We start from the raw sequence: 21,258 nt of genomic DNA, 5'->3' as shown, positions 1-21,258 counted from the left end.
TCTAGTTTACTACTTTTATCAAATACTTGTTTGTCATGTGCCTTTAGTGTCAAGAATCTAGTGTAACTGTTCACTGCCTATTATGTCTAAATCCCTCTTCTTATTCAAGCATTTTGATCTAGTATCACCTAATATGAATTCTCCCTCCAACAAGATTAATTTTAAGTTATTTCCATAGAAGCCAAGGAACACAAATCAGGTCATAAAACTGTAAGTACTAAAAACAGGGTTCTCCTAGGAAATCTAGGGCACTGAGTCCTTAGATGATAGGACCATGCAAACCAGGCATTCGTTTCTCAGCTCAGCATGCTCTGAGCTAGGAAGCAGTTGGCTCCATTTAAATAAGTTAAAAATAGACTAACCAGCAGTTAAAATTTTTCAACACAGCAAAAAGCAGTGAAGACAAGGTTTATTCTTTGATCTCCAAAGGTTTGCTTCATTGAGTCTGATAATGGTGCATGACGTGAAGAATGTGAGCTATACTCTAGTCTCACATTACCTGGGTTTTACTTAGTCATCAGTGTAATTTATCTAAGGGCAGCCTGCTGCTAAAAAAAGAGCTCAGCTTGAAGCCTTCTAGCTTACACAGCAGGAGTTTTCTAGAAATTTTGCCACTGGTAAGGAAACTCTTATTTATGGAATCAGGGATCCTTGTTACCATTTTGACTGCATTGAGCTGCAGGCAGGAAACTTTCATTTTATTTTTCTGTTGCCAGATTGATCCTATTTGCAGTAGACTGGAATATATGAAGAATTAAGCTTTGCCCCTAAATCCAGAAATCAAATTAAATTAGATTCTGACAATAAAAAGTCATTTAAAACAGAGTATCTGTTTCACTGATTTAAAAGTAGTAGGTGCTTTTTTTATGGTTTGCTTTGCTGTACAAAAGCCTGTCAGTGTGATGAGGTCCCATTGGTTTATTTTTGCTTTTATTTTTGTTGCCTTGGGAGACTGATCTGAGAAAAGATTTGTAAGGGTGATGTCAGAGAATGTTTTGCCTATGCTCTTTTTTAGGAGGTGTCTTTAAGCTATTTTGAGTTTATTTTTATGCAGGATGTGAGGTGTGAGGGTGTGTTCCAGTTTCAATGATTTACATGCAGTTGTCCAGTTTACCCAGCATAGTTTGCTGAAAACACTTTTTCCCATTTTATGTTCTTGCCTCCTTTGTCAAAGATTAATTGACCATAAGTGTCTGGGTTTATTTCTGGGTTCTCTATTCTGTTCCATTGGTCTGTATGTCTGTTTTGGTACCAGTACCACACTGCCTTGATGACTGTGGCTTTGTGATATTGCCTGAAGTCTAGGAGAGTTATGCCTCCTGCTTGGTTTTTGTTCCTCAGGTTTGCTTTGGTAATTCTGGGCCTTTTGTGGTTCCATATAAATTTTTGGATTGTTTGTTCTAGTTCTGTGAAAAATGTCATGGGTAATTTGATAGGGATTGCATTGAATCTGTAGATTGCCCTGGATAGTATGGCCATTTTTACAATATTAATTTTCCAACCCAGGAGCATGGAACATCTTTCCATTTCTTTGAATCCTCTTTAATTTCCTTGATTAATGTTTTATTGTTCTCAGCATCTAAGTCTTTCACCTCCTTGGTCAGATTTATTCCCAGGTATTTAATTTGGGGGTGCAATTTTAAAAGGTATTGTATTTTTATATTCCTTTTCTAATATTTCATTGTTAATATACAGAAATGTGACCAAGTTCTGATTGTCAATCTTGTATCCTGCCACTCAGCTGAATTTGTCCATCAGTTCAAGTAGTTTTTTGATTGAGTCCTTAGGGTTTTCTATATATAGTATCATGTTATCTGCATACAGTGACAATTTAACCTCTTCTCTTCCAGTTTGGATAACTTTTATTTCTTTTGTCTGCTCTGGCTAGGACTTCCAAAACTATGTTGAATAAAAGTTGTGAGAGTGGGCATGTTTGTCTTGTTCCAGATTTTAGTGGAAGGCTTTCAGCTTTTCTCCATTGAGTATTATATTTGCTGTGGGTTTGTCAAAAATGGCTTTTATTATATTAAGGTGTGTTCCCTATATACCCACTTTGGTAAGAGTTTTTATCATGAATGGATGTTGGATTTTGTCAAATGCTTTTTCTGCAGCTATTGAGATGATCATGTGGTTTTGACTTTTCTTTTGTGAATGTGATGTATGATGTTGAGAGATTTGTGTATGCTGAACCGTCCTTGTGAACCTGGGATGAATTCCACTTCATCGTGGTGTATGATCTTTTTCATATGTTGTTGGTTTCAGTTGGCTAAAATTTTGTTGAGAATTTTTGTGTCTGTATTCATCAAAGATATTGGCCTATAATTTTATTTCATGGTAGTATCTTTGTCTGGCTTTGGAATTAAGGTGTGGTGGCTTCATAGACTGTCTTGATATCCTGCTGTATAGCACTGAGAACTATATCTAGTCACTTATGCTGGAGCATGATGGCAGATAATGTAAGAAAAAGAATGTATATATGTATGTGTGATTGGTTCACTTTGCTATACAGTAAACCATCTATAATGGAAAAAATAAAAATCATTTAAAAATAAAAATAAAAAAATAAAAGTAGTAGGTGCTTTTCTGGGGTGGGGGGAATTTATTAATAATAATTATAACTAAACCCTATTACAAGGGGTTCTGTAAGGCATATAGTTTGTGAGGATGCCCATAATGGAACAGGGGAAGCTTGGTAGTCACATTCAAATAGGTTTCACACTAGATAATTTTTCTTACTAAGTTGAAAAACAAGAATATATAAACACAGATTGTGAATAAGAAAACTTATTGTAACTGTAAATAAATGAACTGTTAAGCAAATTGGAATATCAAATAGTAGCGTCTCTGTTTAAATATTCCACAACTGACACTAATTGGGTTACTCTCATATATTTGTTGTAAGGGTTCCAGGTTTTCACTAAGTCCTACTTGAAAAGGATGGAGAAGAAATACACTGAGCTACACCTACTCCATGAATTATGCACAAAGAAGAGCTGCCTTGACCAGGGAAGAACAGAAAGTAAAGGCAGAGGATGTATTAGTAACAGTTATACCAGAGATGTAAAAATAAAGAAACTGAACTTAGAATGGGACCAATCCATTGGTCCTAAGCTTACCATTTCCCCCTTTGTCCATATATTCATACATTCATTTATTCATCAAGTAGGTTTTAAATGTTAAATAAAAGTTGTGAGCCAAGCACTACCTCTAACAAAGAAGCTCACAATTTAGTAAAAAACAAAATCACCTACACAGATAAATCACAATGTAACTCGGGAAGTGCTGTCAAAGCTTTAACAGAAACCTAGTATTGTGGAGTTAGAGTCTCTCTGTGGATGGGGTGTTTTAGCTGGGTCTTAAAGAATGAGTAGGAGTTTTCCAGGGATCCTCAGGAACGGCACACGTGCAAAGTACACCTTGGAGTATGGAATGTTGCAAACTGGTTTTCTATATCCTTAATACTTGAAGGACAGCTTGGCTTGATATAAAAGTCCTGGCTCATCTTTTCTTTTTAAAAATTTCTTGAAAACACTGCTTTTCTGTTGCTTACTTTGTGCATTTTTTTAAAGAAAAGTAAGTCATTTTCCCTTGTAAGTTATTTGATCTTATTATCTGAAGGTCCTAAGAAACTTTTCAGTCTTTTAATTTGAATAGTTTTATTAGGATATGTCTCAGAATTGATTGTTCTGTTCAATATTACAAGGTACCTACGAGCCCTATCAAGGTATATTTTCAGATCTTTTATTTCCACAAAATTTCCTGGATTATACCTTAATATTTTCCATTGTTCTACATGGTTAGTCTAGTTTTGATTTTCTCTTTAGGCTCTCTAGTATTCATATGTTAAATATTCCTTTCATGTACTCCATTTACTCCTTTACTCATTTCTTGAATTATTTTCATTCTCATGGTTACTTTTCAACTTTTCTTTAATAGTCTTTATTAAATACATACAAATATCCTCCTCCTTGGATATCTTGAAATAAAATATTTATTTCTGAAGTGATCCAATCTTTTCTTCTTATATTTATTTCCTGAGTTTAATCAATTACCATTAAATTACTTCCTATTTTTGTCTACTACTGTTTTAATTTTTGAATTTCTGTTTCTGGATATACTTTCATATCCAAAAGGCTTCAATGAAAAGATGCAATTCCATTTGAAGAATTGTATTACTATCTTCTTCTGATATTTTGAGAAAAAAATTTCAACTGTAACACTGTGATTCACATTTTCTGTTCTTTTCTTATGGTAGCTTTGTTAGACATTCATTTGCTTTTTATTCCTTATATTTAGAGATTTGTGGAAAAGACTTCTAGATTACAAGTGTCTTCTGATTAAAAGAATGAATTCTTTTTAATTGAAAAAAAAATTGGTGAGAGGAAGGGAGTGAGGAATATGTTCTTTTTATTTTATCTTTTAAGATTCTTAACTAGCCTTCTTATTCCTTTCTTTCCCTATAATGTTTTGTCCCCAAGGTTAATTTCATAGTCTTTGATTACTTGATTATAATCCAGAACTCATACTTTCTCAAAGATGATATTTCCACTCTTCCTCAATTTTAAACCCTTTCCTACTATGTATAAGTTGTACTCATTAGTTTATACTTACTATTTGATTTTCTTTTACTAGCATTGATTATATATGCATGTCCTCTTATTTCTTAATGCCCACAACTCTTTTTCATGGAATCTCCACTTTGAAGTTTGGTTGAGAGTGATGTTGGAAATTAATCCCTTATAGGTAGTTTAATTTGCAAATATTTTCTCCCATTCTATGAGTTGTCTTTTCATTTGGTTTCCTTTGCTGTGTAAACACTTTTAGGTTTAATTAGGCCTGTTTTGTTATTTTTGTTTTTATTTTCATTATAGTAGGAGGTTATCAAAAAAGATACTGTTGTAATTTATATTAAAGAGTGATCTGTTGATGTTTTCCACCAAGAGGTTTATAGTATCTGGTCTTACATTTAGGCCTTTAATCCATTTTGAGTATATTTTTGTGTATGGCTTAGAGAATGTTCTAATTTCATTATTTTACATGTAGCTGTACAGTTTTATCCACACTACTTATTGAAGAGAATGTGTTTTCTCCATTGCATATTCTTGTCTCCCTTGTCATAGATTAACTGACCACAGGTGTGTGGGTTGATTTCTGGCTTTTCTATCCTATTTCATTGACCTATGTATCTATTTTCATACCAGCAACATACCATTTTGATAACTACAGTTTTATAGTATAGTCTGAAGTCAGGAAGTGTGATGCCTCTGACTTTGTTTTTCTTTCAGGTTTGCTTTGGTTATTCTGGGTCTTTTGTGTTTCCCTATAAATTTCCTTTTTGTTTTTTTTTTCCTTCTAGTTCTGTGAAAAATGTCATTGGTAATTTAAAGAGGTATTTATTTCCCAACTTGCATGTAATTTAAAGGTTCGATTCCTAGAACTACCTAAATTGTGGTCCATGTGTTTTTATTTGTTCTTCCTGCAGGTTTGGATGGATATTTGTAAGGAATTTAAAATCAGAGAGCTGCCATTATTCTCAATACTCCTCCTCAAGTATTTTAAAGGACATTTGTTTATATAAAAATTTAAAAAATGACATTCTTAAATGGAGATATTCTGGCTTGGGAGAACTGAAATACTGTGAATAATGTTATAAAAAGTTCTTGAACTTTTGTAACATTGCATCTGACAATATTTTACAGGATCGAAGTCTAAGACTAGAAGTAAAGAGGAAATTCCTTTCACTTTAGTTTGAAGAAACAGATGAGACTCTGGGCAAAGACTGCAAGCAAAGGAAGTAAGTACATTATACTTGTTTGCGACCCTGAATTATGATGATAGGCTGGATTAACAGGGAAAGAATAACAGTAGGAAATCTCTTGAGGATATTTGCACTTAGGAATGCTAGAATATATTAATAGAACATCTTAAATACCCAGTGTGATAAATGATAAGCAGGACAGATCTGTAAAACATATAAACATTATTAAGAACAGGAAGTGGCCAAATATGAAAAAAATGGTTTTATATACCTTTTAGAAATTATAGTTCAGATTATACTTATTTGTGGATTAAAATGAAATGTTTGAAGCCTAGATAATTTGTGAACACTTCATAAACATATTAATCTATTATTGACCTCAGTTGCAAATCATTGAACCTAACTTGAATTTGTGGAAGTAAAAACTGAGGAAAGTAGGCCTGGTTTTTGTTATGACCTAGGGCTAGATAGTTCATATTGATCAAATAGTCAGATCTAGAATAGATACTAAGATGATCATTGCATACTTATTACAAAATGTTTAGCAAAATAATTACGCATGATAAGAACTCAAAAATTGAGTAATTTTTATAATTAATATCAATTTATTTACATAGGGTTAATAACATGTGTAATATACACTTTTCTGAATTTAAAATCTAAAAGTGGAGTTCCCGTCGTGGCGCAGTGGTTAACGAATCCGACTAGGAACCATGAGGTTGCGGGTTCGGTCCCTGCCCTTGCTCAGTGGGTTAACGATCCAGCGTTGCCGTGGTTTAGGTTGCAGACGCGGCTCGGATCCTGCGTTGCTGTGGCTCTGGCGTAGGCCGGTGGCTACAGCTCCGATTCGACCCCTAGCCTGGGAACCTCCATATGCCGCGGGAGCGGCCCAAGAAATAGCAACAATAACAACAACAACAACAAAAAAAGACAAAAAAAAATCTAAAAGTGATTAGCTGAATAAAAATAACTCATTGTGTGTGTATATGAATGCTGTGTGAGGATAGATTATACATTTATGTATATGTCTCATATTGTGTGTATATTCTATGTTACCTGTTAAAACCATTCCAGTTATTCAAAAATTAGTATAGTCAAACATCATAACTTTTTGCTTTACTAAAATAAATCTATTTTATTTGGAACAGTGTGGGAGAAGTTCAAGCCTAAGGATGCTCTCAAAAACTACTGTGGTTTTGATGATAAGCAGTTAAATTGAGGTAACTTCATGAGAGTAACAAGTTTTAATATATGATAACTGCTTTATGAAAGACAGGATGGGAAAGAGACAGTTAAATGCTCCTCTATGATCCTAAAAACATCAGATCTTAGCCTCAAATCAAGTCAAGAGTCCTGGATTTAACTGAATCAGACTGTGGAGAAATATATGCCCCAGGGAATTGTTGAAAGTAATAGAGCATCCAGTCAGTAACTGGTATGATAATGGACAATGACAGTACAAGATAGTCCTGCTGAGACCACTGTCATCCCAGGGTGACTGTGAACATGTTTAAGGCTATGTACCCTCCAAGGAACAACATCAGATGCTTCACATGGCCGGGCACATATATTTCCCTAAAATGTTCCAACCAGTGACAAATGCACAGAAAACAATAGCTACTACTTGGAAGAATCAAAAGGAAATAGAAGACTTGAACAATATTATAAACAAACTAGACCTAGTAAACATCTAGAGAACACTCCACCAACAACAGTATAGTCCATATTCTTTTCAGGAACACATGGAACATTTCCCAGAGAAGAGCATATGCTAAGCCATAAAACAAATCATACTATATTGAAATAACTGAAATTATACAAAGCATATTTTCCAAAAACAATTGAGTGAAATTAGGAGTCAATAACAGAAAGAAATTGGGAAATTTACAAATATGTGAAAATTGAACATCATATTCCTAAATAATGAATGGGTCAAAAAGGGAATTATAGGGAAAATAGAAAATACTTTGAGACAAGTTAATGACAACATATTTTACCAAAGCTTACTGGATGCAGCTAAAGCACTAATTAGAAGATTATAGCTGTAAATGCTTAAAATTTAAAAAGAGAAAATCTCATATCAAACAATTCAACATTTCATCTTAAAACACTGGACAAGAAGAACAAAGTCAACTCAAAGTAAGAAGAAGAAAGTGAATAATAAAAATCAGATTAGAAATTAATAAAATAGAGAACAGAAAGAGAATATAAACAAAACTAAGAATTGGTTCATTAAGATACACTAAATTTACAAATTTTTTGCTAGACTGAAGAAGAAAAGACTCAAATACTAAAATCAGGAATGGACCAGAGGGTATTACTACTGACCTTCCAAAAATAAAAAAGAATTTGTAGAGAATACTATTAACAATTTTATGCCAATAAGTTAGATAATATAGATAAAAATAACAAATTTGCATAAATACATAAACTACCAACACTGGCTCACGGAGAAGTAGAAATTACAAATAAGACTTATAACATGTAAAGGGATTGAATTAATAATTAGGGAAAAAACTACCCACAAAGAAAGCCAAAGCCTAGGCTCAGACTATTTCACTTGTGTATTCTGCCAAGTAATTCTACCATTTAAACAATTAATACCATTTCTTCACTCTTAGAAAAATATAGAAGAGAAAGAAACACCTCTCAATTCTTTCTCCAAGGTCAGTATCACTCTGATCCAAAACCAAATTAAGACATCACGAGAGAAGAAAACTTCAGATTAATATAACTTTTAAATATAGAAGCAAAATTCCTTAACAAAAATAAGCACTTCAAATTCCATAATATTTAAAAAATTAGACACCACAACCAAGTGGAATTTTGGCCAGGAATGCAAGTGTTAGTTTAACATTTGAAAATCAACTGATATAAAACAACATATCAATAGGCTAAATAATTTTTAAATTATTGCAATAAACACAGATAAAGCATTTAACAAAATCCAATATTGCTTCATGTTGAAAATACTCAACCACTTATAAATACAGAGGACTATCCTCAACCAAATTAAGTCACCTACTTACAAAAAAAAAAAAATAGATAGCATGATACTTAATAGCAAAAAAAAAAGAAAAAAGAAAAAATCATGATTTTCCCTTAAAATCAGGACTAAAACAAGGATGTTCTCTTTCATCATTTCTACTCACTATTATATTGAACATTCTAGCAAAGGCATTAGAGCAAGAACGGTTAATAAATGTCATCCAGATTGAAATAGAAGTAGTAAACTATTTTTCCAAAAGACCTGATTTTGCAAATAAAAACTGAGAAAATCCACCACAAAACTATGAAAGCCAGTAAACAATTTCAGCAAGGTTGAATCCTGCTAGATTGCCACAAAAAATAATTTATGTTTCTACATACTAGCAGGGAACAATTCAAATGTGAAATTATGAAAACCATTCAATCTATAATAATGAAATATTTAGTAATAAATTTAATAAAATAATTTCAAGACAAATACTCTGAAAATAATAATAATTGATATAATTAATGACAATATAATGGAAACACATTCCATGTTCATAGATTGGATGATAATATTAAGATGGTAATAGTCCTCATATCTATTTCCAGCTTCAGTGTAACATCTGTCAAAATGTCAGTTTCCTATTTTGTAGACTTAACAAGATGATTTTAAAATCCATATAGAAAGTCAAACGACTCAGAATTTCCAAAATAATCTTGAGAAAGAACAAGGCTATAGCATTCACATCTCCTTATTTCAAAACTTACTATAGGCGTTCCCCCTATGGTTCGTCAGGTTAAGGATGTGGCATTGTTTCTGTGGCTTATATATCTCTGGCCTAGGAAACTTCCAACTAGGTGCAGCCAGAAAAGGAAACAAACAAACAAACTTTACAAAGCTAACTTAGCTCACATATATCAACACATGAGATACTGGCCAAAGAATAGGCCTATGGTTCAATGGAACAGATTTGAGAATCTCAAATAAACCCTTTCAAACAGTCGATTGATTTTTGGCAAGGGTGCCAAACAACTCAAATGAATAAGAATAATCTTTCCAAAAAATAGTGCTGGTCAAATTTGTTATTCACATGCAAAAAAAATGAAGCTGAATCTGCATGTCACACCATGAGCAAAGATTAACCCAATGGATCAAAATCCTAAATGTAAGAGGTAACACAATAAAACTCAAGAAAAAAAAATATTTTTTTTCTGGCCTTGGACAAGAAAATGGTTTCTTAATTTTAACATCAAAAGCACAGGCAACAAATGAAAAATATATAAATTATACTTCATCAACATTAAAAAATATGTGTGCTCCAAAGGACATTATTCAAGAAAGTAAAAAGACAGGCCACAGAATGGATGTACTTATTTATAAATTTATATCTATATGAGGCTTGTATCTAGTATACATAAGAATACAACTTAATAATGTCACAAATTATCCAATGAAAATGGTCAATAAACATAAATGTCTACAAAGATATATATAAATGGCCAATAAGTATATGAAAAAATGCTCAACCACATTATCCATTAGGGAATTGCAAATACGATTCTCAATGAGGGAGTTCCCATCCTGGGGCAGCAGAGAGGAATCCCATTAGTATCCATGAGGATGCGGTTTGATCCCTGACCTTGCTCAGTGGGTCAGGGATCTGGCATCGCCATGAGCTATGTGTAGGTTGCAGATACAGCTCAGATCTCCCGGGGCTGTGGCTATGGCTCTGATTCGACCCCAGCCGAGGAACTTCCACATGCCTCCAGTGTGACCCTAAAAAGAAAAAAAAAATTCTCAATGAGATATTACTTCATTATCCACAATAGGAGGGCTAGAATTAAAATGACAGGAAATGTCAGAGTTCCCATAGTGGCTCAGTGGGTTAAGAACCCGACATAGTGTCTGTAAGGATGTGGGTTCAATCTCTGGCCTCACTCAGTGAGTTAAGGACACTGCGTTGCCACAAGCCATAGCACAGGTGGCAGATGTGGCGCAGAGCCCGTGTTGCAGTGGCTGTAGTACAGGCCTGCAGCAGTAGCTCCGATACAACCCCTGGCCAGAGTACTGCTATATGCTTCAGGTGCAGCCTAAAAAAGAAAAAAAACAAACAAACAGGTAATGTCAAATACAGAAAAGGATGTAGAGAAATTAGAGCCCTCATATGCTGGTAATATGAATGGTTTTTTGGTAAACGATCTGATAGTTCCTCAAAAGTTTAAACATACTTATCCTACTCCCAAGAGAAATAGAAACATATTCATTTACACAAATACTTCTACTGAATGCTCATAGCAACATTCACAAAAAGCCAAAATGTAGCAACAATCTAAATGCTATTTACTGATGAATAGATAAACAAAATATAGCCTATATATAAGATACAAATTATTTTTTGAATAAAAGGAATGAAGTTCTGGTACAAGCCACAACACTCATGAAAATATCATGAGTGAAAGAAGTCTGTAAAAATGACCATGTATCATATGATTCAATTCAATTCAATATGAAATACCCAGGATAGACAAATCTAGAGATACAGAGAGCAGACTGGTGGTTGACTAGAGCTGACTATAGGGAATGGGGAGAAATGGTAGATGATGGCTAAAAGGTATGGTGTTTTCCTGGGGGATGATGAAATGTTCTAAAATTGATTGCGTGTTTCTGATTCTACTAAAAACCATTGAATTGTTATCTTTTTTTTTTTGTCTTTTGTCTTTTTTGTTGTTGTTGTTGTTGCTATTTATTGGGCCGCTCCCGCGGCATATGGAGGTTCCCAGGCTAGGGGTGGAATCGGAGCTGTAGCCACCAGCCTACGCCAGAGCCACAGCAACGCGGGATCCGAGCCGCGTCTGCAACCTACACCACAGCTCACGGCAATGCCGGATCGTTAACCCACTGAGCAAGGGCAGGGACCGAACCCGCAACCTCATGGTTCCTAGTCGGATTCGTTAACCACTGCGCCACGACGGGAACTCCTGAATTGTTCTCTTTAAATAGGTGAATTTTATGGTATATGAATTATATCTCAACAAAGCTATTAACAAAAAAAGGTAAATTATCTCCTTTAGGCATTATGTTCCTTTTGTTCTTCTGAAACTAAGGAATAGACCCTCAGTGTACTCCAAAATACAGAAAGTTCAAAATAAATATAAGCAGGAATGTTGATCATTTTCTTCTCTGCACACACAAAATAAATGGAAAAAACAATCAATCAGATTTCACAGGGAGCCCAGAAACAGTAGCTAAATTGAGCTCCCCAAAGCCTGGAAAGCTTTCTGGAGACTTATAAATACTGTGAGCTTCCTCAAAGTTTGTTCAGAATACCAAGATGGCTTGAGAATCTAGCTTATCTTGTTAGGCTATTTGTGATGGAATTTACTTCAGGACTCAGCATCTCCTTGTCCATTTTCCATGTGTCTCTTTTCATTTGTTTTTAATTGCAATTAATTATTTCTCATTCTCTGGATCTCTTTTCCAAATTCTAGACAGAAAAAAAAAATCTGATTGAATTCCAATTTAGGCACAAATTTTTGTTAGTGTAATGATTCAAATGTAATTTTCATGAGTTGGCATGAAGCTCTGTATTTCTGTTTTGTGTAAAGACATGATCCCTCAGGAGAAATTAGCACAAATATACATATATCATGACCATGTAAAATAGTGTATATCAGTTGACTCAAAACTGCTTCAGGAAACAGAAGTTAAGAAAAAAATCATGTAATAATATTTCAGCTGAACCAACTGTTTTCCTCTTTATCAAAAGAATCTTTATCAACTAGTTTAGCATTCAGAGAAATATGTCCGCTCAGTTAAATAAGTACTGTCTGTAATTGTCAGGAACTAGCCTGATTCTGGATATAACATATAAATAGGATAGAGTCTCTTTTTCAAAGTTTAAAACTAGATAAAGAAGTATCCATTACAAATACTAATAATTTGTATTGGATTACAAATAATTATAATTTTTTACAAATAATTCCTCCAGCTGACTTGTGAAGTGAAACTCTTCCATAGTCTTTGGTCTATCACTAGCTATTTATTTATTTATTTATTTATTTATTTATTTATTTATTGCTGCACGTGCTGCATATGGACGTTTCCAGGCTGTAGTTGCCAGCCTACACCACAGCCACAGCAATGTGGAATCTCAGCCGTGACTGTGACCTACACCACAGCTCATGGCAATGCCAGATCCTTAACCCACTGAGCAAGGCCAGGATCAAACCTGCATCCTCCTGGATACTAGTTGGGTTCATTACAGCTGAGCCACAACTGGAACTCACAAGCTTTTTAAAATAGTCATTTAAGCTCAATGTCACCATTTCTACCAGTAACACAATATTTTGCTATCATAGAAAATATTCTCAATGCTATCATTTTAGATGCAAAGATAGAAATTATTCAAAGTCATTAATATGACCATTAGTGTCCCTGGCTCTTGTTTTCAATGTACTGCAATTCAACTTCTGTTTTGAATGCAAGCCTAAAATGTCCATATTGCATCACTGAAACAGCAGATGTCAATTTGATAAAAACACTTTTTAATCCATCAAAGAGCTATGCCTAGGGTAACCATAAAGTCAAACATGACTGCCTTAATTGCTTGGAGATGAGGCTTTCAAGGTCCTTTAAAGATATGAGGCCATGTCATAAACTATCTTTAAAATGATCTGCCCTCCAATTTTCTAATTTCTAAGTGAAATTGCTTAGCACCTTGAGGGGTTGGGGAATAACCATTGAAATAGGCATTCAAAAGAGAATTTACTTTGAAAGGAGGGGCTGTGATGAGAGTACAAGGATATGAAAAGATCAATGTTAACTACCAACTGATTTGGCTTCACACATATGCTCCTTGTGAGCCAGAAGTTCTTCAGAGTTATAGCAATTATAAGACAAGGGCTCATCTTTAGGATTATGAAGCGATAGCTTCATATCTTCTTATACATGCTGTCAGCCTCCTCAACATTCAGTCCTTTGTGTGACAGCACTCCATCAACTTGCAGAAAAAGGAGCCAAATAGCAGTGATTACTTGGACTCTCACACTGACCAGAGCTAACTGAGTTTTTATTACCAGTTCTTTAACCTGAAGTGCCTGAATTATTTTGAAAATAGATCGAATTAAGTAAAGTTAAAAAGCTGGCATGATAAAAGAAAAAAAATGAATGGTGTGTGATCAGTAAAAATAATTCATTATTTCTTTACAATAGCACTGTCAAGGAGCAGATTAAAGTGTATTTTAACTCATCAAAATAGCCATTGAGCATTTGTTATATACTTGATGGGAGAAAATAATTTTTAAAAATAGTAGCTAAAAGAGAACATACTGATAGAAGTGCAAAGTGCAGCTGGAAAGGCTATTAGTGAGAGAAAAGAAAAATAGAAAGTTAAAAAAATTTATCTGGTACCATTTAGGCTACAGTGTTAGCAAGTGGACAAGCACAAGAAGGCATCTATTATAGCACATTATGTCAATTCATGTATTAAAATAATTGTCATTGAAATATTTTTAAAAGTTAAATCTTAGTGGTTTAGAAGATAAAGGATGGTAATACAGTTTGAAAAGAGCTTTATAAGAACATCACATTTTTTATATGAAATAAACTTTAATTTCCATGCAATTCACAAACATAGAATGCCTCTAATGCTACAAAGCTAATGAGATGTTACTGTGTGTCTCTGAGTGTGCACTCACATATTACTTATGCAGTTAAGTTTTACTTAGACACAGACAAAAAATTATGCTCTATTTTTGAACAGATTTATTCAGTGTAGTTTACCATGAAAGGGATGGCTAGTATGGTTCCTTGAAATAAATGATAGTATATGCATAGTGAAATAAATGATAGTATATGAACAGTCAAAAATACTTCTCACATCTTCAGCTGCACTATTGTCTTCTTAGAAGTAAATGCAAATCAAAATATCCTGCTTCACTCAGCAAGGCATGCTCTTTACCTTAAAATGCTGACCCTTTTTTCAAGGTTGTATATAGTTAGGGTCATTGTCGCTTTATGTAGGCAAGTATAAAGCAAATCGTGAGAGTCAATGGAGAGTTTACAAGGCTTCAAAATATCATCCTTGTCACCAATGACAAAATGAGTTCTCTTTCATACTAATTCTTTGGGCTTTAAAATGGCTTGGTCTAATAAGATATTCTTTTTTAGAATGAAAATACTCAAGGGACTGAAACATTTCATAAGTTGTTATCAGTATTCTCATTAATGATGTTTAAGTGACAGCTAGTGGAGGTGCCTGAGGGAATACAGGGCCTGGAAGGCTGGGCACCACAGATGAGCAAACGGAGTCACAGTCTGGGCCCAATACTGTCCTTAACAGTTCCCTACTCTGAATAATACTAAGTTTCTCCTCCTTATTTCATTTGACTGGTTTAGGTCAACAGCCTCACTTTCTTGGCCATTAACTTTCAGGTTTCTAAGAGACCAACTATGACATATTTGAGTGTACCAATATAAAGATAACTTGAAAACAACTGGCTTTTCTTTCTTTTTCTTTCTCTTTTTTTCTTTTTCTTTTTCTTTTTTTTTTTGTTTTGTCTTTTTGTCTTTTCTAGGGCCAGACCCACAGCATATGGAGGTTCCCAGGCTACAGGTCTAATCAGAGCTGTAGCCACCGGCCTATGCCACAGCCACAGCAATGCAGGATCTGAGCCTCGTCTGTGACCTACACCACAGCTCACAGCAACGCCAGATCCTTAACCCACCAAGCAAGTCCAGGGATCGAACCCACAACCTCATGGTTCCTAGTCAGATTCGTTAACCACTGAGCCACAGCAGGAACTCTGAACTGGTTTTTCTCTTAACATTTTTTAGTATATTCAGCATCCTGTAAGCTTGGTTTATATAGGAGTTTGGAGCTGAAAAAAAAATTTTTAAAATAAAGTGACCTTTCTTCCTCCCTAGCCCTACTCTAAGAATAAATCAGCTTAAGATTTCAACTCTTTAACTATTTCTTCTTATATTTACCTACAAGTTTCAGATCAGTCCACTCTTAGACTAGGCAAGCATGGATCTAGTTCCAGGAAAATGGCCTAACATCAGATCATTCCCATTGGGCAATGCAAGTATTTCTTTCTCAGGATCTTATGAGATTAAACTGTCATGATGGTGCTGACTTGCTGATTTGGGGTGACTCTCGTTTATGTCAGACATAGAACAAGTTCAGACTCTTGGCCTAGACCCTCACATATAGGCCTGTGAAGTGGCTCTCACACATTCATGTTCCAATCATCTTACCACTTCAGGTCAACTGTACCCAAATGTGGGGTATATGGTTATGGCAGTGGTGGCAGGATTTCTTTACCCTATGGGCTCCTTTGCCATCAGCACGCCATGGTTAGTCAGTCTTAGAGGAATTGGTTGTACCATTTCTAAGGGTTCTTAAGACTGTTCCTACATAATACTAGTACGCTCTTCTTATCCATTTTCTCTGAATGCCTGCAATGACAGAGCAGCTATCATGCTTAAGGGACAGTCTTCAGCAGTGCTCGACAAGAGACAAGATACTCCTCCTATGAATGGAATTACTTTTCTTCCTCCATTTAACTCCCCTCATTTAACTTCTGCTGTGTTGCTGGATATAACGTAGGGGTGTGACCAACATCAAAAGAGATCACATCCTAGGAATGTGGGCAGTAGAATCTAAAGCATTCCAGAAAAGATATGGTTGGGTGATAGTATACATTTACACTATAAAATTCTGAATTATAAATTTAACAAAAACAGAAGACCAATCTTCATTCACATGTTCCTGGGTACTCTAGATAAGACATGCATCTGTGATCACTAGCAATGTAACACGCTAGCAGCTTTTCAGAGTCATTGGAAACCAGCATTCACAGAAGTAACAGTGCAACCATCATGAAATAAGTGGAATTAGGGGACTGTAGAGCAAGTTCTATTGTCTATTGTTTCAGTGCACAGGTTCTGAAGAAACATTATATCATGAGAAATAACAATATTGTTATCTTTTTGCTCATAAGGGTAGGGAGATACAAAATTAGCCACGAATGGTACTTTTAACAATAAAGACCACAATGCTAAGATTCTTAGACAAATAGAAGGAGATGATGGCTGGACATTTTGACACTTATAAACATGTAAATATCTCTTCTCTACATCTGTAATAAATCAAACAGAGATATATAAGATGGGCCCATGTACTCTGTCATATGTTTTAAATCAAAATGTTTACATAAAAAAGGACATCATTAAAGAATTATCCTGTGTCCCAGAGGAGGACCTATTTATTACTTAAAGTGCTGCTATCCCTTGATTTCACAATTTAAGGTGTTATCTAATGACCTCCTTTGAAGATCAGAAATCATTTTTTCAATTCTTAAACATCATGGCCTATCCTCACGCAGAAATACTTCCCTTAACTCCATACTAGCAACTTCATAATTTTTAAAAATATTTCATGTGTATATTTTTATGATTTTGAGGATATTGTTTCATGATTATATTTTATTTTACAACATTCGCTTTCCCTAGAATTTGCTCATTTATAAAATGAGCATAATAAAATTGCTAAATTAATAAGGTTGTTGTGATGTTTAGCAAATTAATATACACAAAACACAGCAATTACCTGGTGCAAGTTAGCACTACACTACTATTTTCTACTTTTATATTAATACTTAGTTTGCTCAGCATTTTTTCTTTCTCCAAATTCCCTGAATATGGTCAGATGATCAAGAAATTATAGAATTCCCCTCCCCAATAGACACACTGCCCCCTTTAACTGCAACCTTCTTAAAAGTGTTCCATCTTCCTGGGAGATGCTTCCAGTTTTCGTTTTCTACTGGAGACTTGCTAGACTACACAGTCATCATCCTGATACTTCCTTTTGAGCCTCTTAAATACTGTAATCTTTATCTGTTGATTCACATAATTTTTGTTTCTTTATTTACATTCTCTTTTTGGTGGACCATATCTCCATAAACTCCACAAAAATGTGCATAGGAGGTAAAAATTACAAGTTTCATGTATCTGAAAATATCTTCATTCTACACTGCACTGGAATGGTTTGTCTCCATGTGAAATTTTAAGTTGGGAAATAGTTCTGTGTCATTATGATTCCCAATCCTTTGATGAGATTTTTGATGATGGATTGATAGGCAGATGATAGATAAATAGATAGATAGATAGGAAGAAAAATAGATGGATGGATAGATAGATAGAAAGAAAAACAAATAGATACCTCCTCTAGGTATAGACTGTCCCCTCAAAACAAGTCTTTGAGAGTTCAAAAATTCTGCCTCATTTTGCATCAGTTCTTATTAATTTCTTTGGGGCCTCAGTGAGTAGACCCTTCAATCTGGAATACCATGCCGCTTATATTCAGGGAAAGTTTACTGCAAGTTTTTTAAATTAAAGTATAATTGACTTAAAATATTATATTAATTTTAGCTGAACGAAGTGTGATTTGAATTTTGTATTCATTACATAATATTCACCATGGTAAATCTAGTTACCATTTGTCGCCATAACAAAGTTATTACAAAATTCCTGGCTATATTCCCTATCCTATGCAACACATCCCCATGACTTATTTATTTTATAACTGTTCCTCACTGGGTTTGTTCTTTGTATCTATGAGTCTGTTTAGTTTTTTTAGTTTCCACATATAAGTAAAATCATATGGTACTTTTTTTTTCTCCGACTTATTTTACTTAGGATAATACCTTCTGGATCCATCCATGTTGCCATAAATGGCAAGATTTCATTCCTATTTATTTATTTATTTATTTATTGCTTTTTAGGACTGCACCCATGGCATACGGAGGTTCCCAGGCTAGGGGTGGAATCAGAGCTGTAGCTTCTGGCCACGCCACAGCCATAGCAATGCAGGATCCGAGTCACCTCTGCCACCTACACCACAGCTCACAGAAATGCCAGATCCTTAACCCATTGAGCAAGGCCAGGGATTAAACCTGTGTCCTCATGGATGCTAGTCAGATTCCTTAACTGCTGAGCCATGACAGGAACTCTCATTACTTTTTATAGCTGAGTAACATCCTATTATGCACACACACACACACACACACTTTTACCACTAACTCTTTCACAATTAATTCTTTAATGGTGTCCTTTTTCACATAAAAATTTGATTTAAAATGTAGGACAAAATATAAGATATCACTGCTTGATATATTTTTTCTAATCTATTTCATGTAGCATACAGGTTAATTACTTTTATTTCTATAGATAGGAGCTTTCCTCTCAGAACAAATCAAAGGTTCACCTTACCCAGGCAGGTGATGAAGGTGTGTGATATACATATATATCACAACTTTATTCATTCATCTACAGACAATTAGGTTGCTTCCATATCTTGGCTATTGTACATAATGTTGCAATGAACTTTAGAACACATATATCTTTCTGAAATAGTTTTTTTTTCTTCAGTTAAATACCCAGAAAATATAGCATCCTATACTTATTTGCCATGATGTTGCATCTTTTTTTGATATTATATTTTCTATTAATGTGGTATTTTTTGAAGTTTTTTTTCTAAATCATCCATAGTTTTTAGAGTTTTTTCCTTTTGCTTACCTACAGTTGATTCTTTTTTTTTTTTTTTGTCTTTTTTCAGGGCCGCACCCACAGCATGTGGAGGTTCCCAGGCTACGGGTCCAATCAGAGCTGTAGCCACCACTGGCCTGCACCACAGCCTCAGTGATGCGGGATTCAAGCCTCATCTGAGGCCAGCACCACAGCTCCCGACAACACCAGATGCCTAACCCACTGAGAGACACCAGGGATCGAACCTGTATCCTCATGGATGCTAGTCAGGTTCGTTAACTGCTGAGCCATGATGGGAACTCCCGCAGTTGATTCTTGAACAATGCAGATTTAAACCTATGGGTTCACTTATATGCAGATATCTTTCAATAGTAAACAATACAGTGCTACAAGGTCCATGGCTGGTTGAGTCTGCAGATGTAGAGGAACTGTGGATACATAGGGCCAACTGCAAATTATATGCAGATTAATCAGGGATTAATTAATTAATTAATCAGGGCTAGCATGTTACTCAGGGCTTAACTGCATATACATACCTGTCTGTGACTGTCTTTAAATTTAGATGATTTCCTCAAACATTGAAGAATGAGAAACTAGAAACTGATTGGGTTATATGTGTTGTGAGAAAAACTAGAGAGTGAATGGGTTTTACTTTCTTGGTGAACACTAAGTTGTTTCATTTTATGATACACAAGTACCAAAACATATCAACTTTCTGCTGTTGTTTTGTCTTGGGTCAAATGGTTCTTCATAATAGGCAGTATAAGTCTGTTTTTCTGAATTGTAGAACCTGACAGAGACAAAGAGGATGGGGCCTCAGATTTTAAAAATGCGGCATTTACCTAATCTTCCTGTTTTAACATCCTTACTTATCCCCAGCCCATTTTATCTTGGCTCAATATTTTCAAGTCTAGATCTCCATAGTTTTATTTTATTTTATTTTATTTTAAAATTATTTCTCCAATACAATTTTTTTTTCTACTGTATAGCATGGTGACCCAGTTACACATACATATATACGTTCTATTTTCTCACATTATCATGCTCCATCATAAGTGACTAGGCATAGTTCCCAGTGCTACACAGCAGGATCTCACTGCTAATCCATTCCAAAGGCAATAGTTTGCATCTATTAACCCCAAGCTCCCCATCCACCCCACTCCCTCCCTCTCCCTCTCGGCAATAAGAAGTCTATTCTCCAAGTCCATGATTTTCTTTTCTGTGGAAAGGTTCATTTGTGCCATATATTAGATTCCAGATATAAGTGATACCATATGGTATAGATCTCCCTAGTTTTGTTTTGTTTTGTTTTGTTTTGTTTTGTTGCCATTTCTAGGGCCGCTTCTGCGGCATATGGAGATTCCCAGGCTAGGGGTCGAATCAGAGCTGTAGCCTCCAGCCTATGCCAGAGCCACAGCAACGCGGGATCTGCAACCTACACCACAGCTCACGGCAATGCTGGATCCTTAACCCACTGAGCAAGGCCAGGGATGGAACCCGCAACCTCATGGTTCCTAGTCGGATTCGTTAACCACTGAGCCATGACAGGAATTCCTCCCTAGTTTTAATTTTCAGTAGAGTAGACTATTTTTTCATGCCTAACCAGAAGAGGGATAGTTACTTTGTTGTGTGGGGCAAAGAAGGGAATGTTGAACAAAAAAGGATCTAAGTGCTTTTAAACAGTTCAAAATATTCTTTATATTTTTGTTTCCACCTCTTATCCCTGCCTTCATTGCTCTGGTGTTTCCACATGGTGAGACTCTATTGTTTTATCGCATAAATTAGCTTGCTTTGTTGGTTTCTAATTCTGCTAGCTGATATATTTCAGCTTTTTCTCCTGTGCTTAGTTAGCCACTATTCATCATTTTTCAAAATTTGAATGTCATATCCCATCTTATAGTATCTCAACTTTTCCCTTAGGTGTCTATGACATTTTTTTCAAATAAAAATATTACATTCCATAGAGAGAGGTTTTAGA

The 21,258-nt window shown here is 34.9% G+C and overlaps 1 long non-coding RNA gene across 1 annotated transcript in view; it reads left to right on the top strand.

Moving 5' to 3' along the window:
* Positions 1-560: 560 nt before the first annotated feature.
* LOC125110578 (uncharacterized) overlaps positions 561-21,258 on the top strand; it is a 40,793-nt gene continuing 20,095 nt past the window's right edge. Inside the window, exons 1-2 of the long non-coding RNA XR_007130668.1 lie at positions 561-617; positions 5,700-5,794. This is a non-coding gene — a long non-coding RNA (uncharacterized LOC125110578). The remainder of the gene's footprint in view (positions 618-5,699; positions 5,795-21,258) is intronic.

Source organism: Phacochoerus africanus, chromosome 11, assembly GCF_016906955.1.
Source record: "Phacochoerus africanus isolate WHEZ1 chromosome 11, ROS_Pafr_v1, whole genome shotgun sequence".
Lineage (NCBI taxonomy): Eukaryota > Metazoa > Chordata > Mammalia > Artiodactyla > Suidae > Phacochoerus > Phacochoerus africanus.
This window is presented reverse-complemented; position numbering and strand designations above follow the sequence as displayed.